This window comes from Opisthorchis viverrini, assembly GCF_000715545.1.
Source record: "Opisthorchis viverrini unplaced genomic scaffold opera_v5_209, whole genome shotgun sequence".
NCBI lineage: Eukaryota > Metazoa > Platyhelminthes > Trematoda > Opisthorchiida > Opisthorchiidae > Opisthorchis > Opisthorchis viverrini.
The window spans coordinates 119,420-122,063 of record NW_008751867.1 but is presented as its reverse complement, the minus strand read 5'-3'; positions in this window follow the sequence as shown (position 1 = coordinate 122,063).

The following is a 2,644-nucleotide window of genomic DNA, read 5'->3' as shown; positions in this document are numbered from 1 at the left end:
TTGTAAACCAAGACCGCAGAGTTCCAGCCGGAAACGTGCGTTGTAAGGGTTGAAACAAGCGGCGATTGACTATGTCCGCCAACAGATCGCCTTTATACGGTAGACTCAAGTATATTGCCTTCTTTCCAACGGTCATGATAGACGGTTGGATAGGGCGGTCGGACATATTCTTGGTTATAAACCTCCCCGGGTAGCCATTGGCCCCTTTTCTAAGCCTGAACACATAGTTCCACTTTCTCGACAGATACGTATTCAGGGAGTTCGGCAACGTTTTCCTGTATATGGGCACCACCGTCGTTAAGAATCATCCTCCTCTCTTGGCAAAAACAAGGTTTGGACCCACTGGATTCAAGTTTTGCTCTTCTCAAGGCCCGCCAGCAGTGCGTATCCTTGATCTTGCCGGGGCGTGAACTGCGGTAATGCGATGTCCTGGGATAGCATGGCACCACTACTCCACTCACGCACAATGGACGCGCGTGTAAATAGTTTGTCCAATCACAAACCTGTAGCTGTTTTGCTTGTCAAAAATACGACAGGATCTGTAAATTGTTCATCGAATTTTCCTTCTAAAGTCATCAGCACTGCGCATCTCATGAAGTTTCAGAGAGTTTCAAACTCGCATCGTTTTGGCTAACACCTCAAGGCTGGGCCATGTGAACCTTTCACCTGAGATTTTTTTAAAAATCACAAGACAAAGGTTCCTTTGAAATGCTATTCCTCGGGAAGCAAGTCAACACGTGACCACGTGATGTGTATTCCATGACGGCAGGATAAGTGGCGTTGTGAGAACTTATCACACTGCTGATCAGTCCGGAGGTTGTAACCGAACGGCTAAGTGTTGAACCGACTAGCTGAGTCATTGTGAGTTGCGCAACAGTGTGTAACAGTTGTTTTAAATCCCTACTGGTCATTATTACCCGGATCATGGCGGCCTGTGTACATGGACTTAGATAAGTGGCATATGGGTGCATTAAAAGTGTACTCTGGGGCGTACCAGAACAAAATATATTATATTGTTCTTGTATATCATTATACTAATATATTATATATCATATTGTATGGAATATATGTGATGTGATATGATATGGTTGAGGGCGAATATTGTTCTTGTATATCATTATACTAATATATTATATATCATATTGTATGGAATATATGTGATGTGATATGATATGGTTAGAGGGCGAATTCACTAACCGGAAGGCCCGAGGCTCGAACCCGATCTCTGGATTTCGACTTCCTCCGCGTCTAGTCTTGAACAACCTGGCAGTATCCACACCATCGTGCTTCCTTCTGGTGACTTGGCGGTTGGGCATCAAGACAGTGCTACAGCTGAAATTTTTTTATTTTTTTTCACATGACATTATGTGTTAATATATTATATTCATTGACTTTTTCAGGCTGGATAACACACGTCTTCTAATTCCTCCATATAATTGGCGTAAATGATTTTAAATGGCATACATGAAACATTTAGACTGTTCAGAGGCACTTCAGACATAGGTTCATAGCCTGATAAACAACCAATCATGATTAATTGGGTTTCGGCCTTTTGGTGACACACAATACTTATGGGAGCTACTTAGTAGTTTCTAGATTTGGTTTATTTCTATTAATGCGCATAAATGGTGTCAGGTTTTGAAGAGGTAGCCTTTCACATCCAAGTGTCGAAAATTCGAGGTACATTTTAGGTAATCTTGTCCGATGCAGTTGACAAATTTTCAGCCAACGGGCGCGTAGTCGCTTCTGAAAGCTTACGCGTGTTTGTTCTTCAATAAGCTAACTGAACAAGGTCATTTTACTTCATTTCACTTCAACGAATCACAGCATCACAACACCTGTATACGTTTGTTACATGGCTTCAGTCCACTAGTTCAACAATTCACAACATGTACGCATCGCATTCATTTAGTCCAGGTAATGCCCGTCCAGAGAAATGCTCTTCATGGGTCCCAGCCTTTTTCAAAAAATAGTCTTCAGGATCAGATTGGTTAGCGTTCAATTTTCGTCGGTGGGTCGCAGATATCTAAGCAAAAAATGCGCCTGCATATTCTCCAGATAGCATGGCTTCTGGCAAGTACAGCTACGACATTTGGTCCGGTACCGACGGCTTTACAGACGTTCTGTTGTAGGGGCACTGTTTTGTCATATTGTTCCCTGGGGACTGTGTCCGTCTGTGCACTTCACGAGTCTTTTATGGAGACAAACATAACGGGCAAGAAGTCGAAGAGTCATCACCTCGGCCGTTTTCTGTACTATTTGAAAGGGTAGATTATTCTGAACAGTTCCACCGGATTGGCCGATCACGCCAGGGACCTAACGGTCACGTGCCTTGCTAGGTCAGATCTCGTGCAGTCTGATTGGTGCATGGATAAGTGGTGAGTCATACTAGACACTGACAAACAAACGAAGACATCACTTGAGTAGAACACTCGAGTAGAACATAAGGTCGACGGAAACTCGAGGGCTGCGCCTATCTGATGAGCCCCAAGAATGGCAAAACCGGTCGTGGGCTGTCGACGAGTTTTCAGCAAACTTGTGAGTAGTTTCCTGTATAAAAATAACATCACATATATGCATAGGGCGACGGGTTGTACAACGCAGCTTCACAAGTGAAAGATGATGTTGCTTCATTCTCTATTTT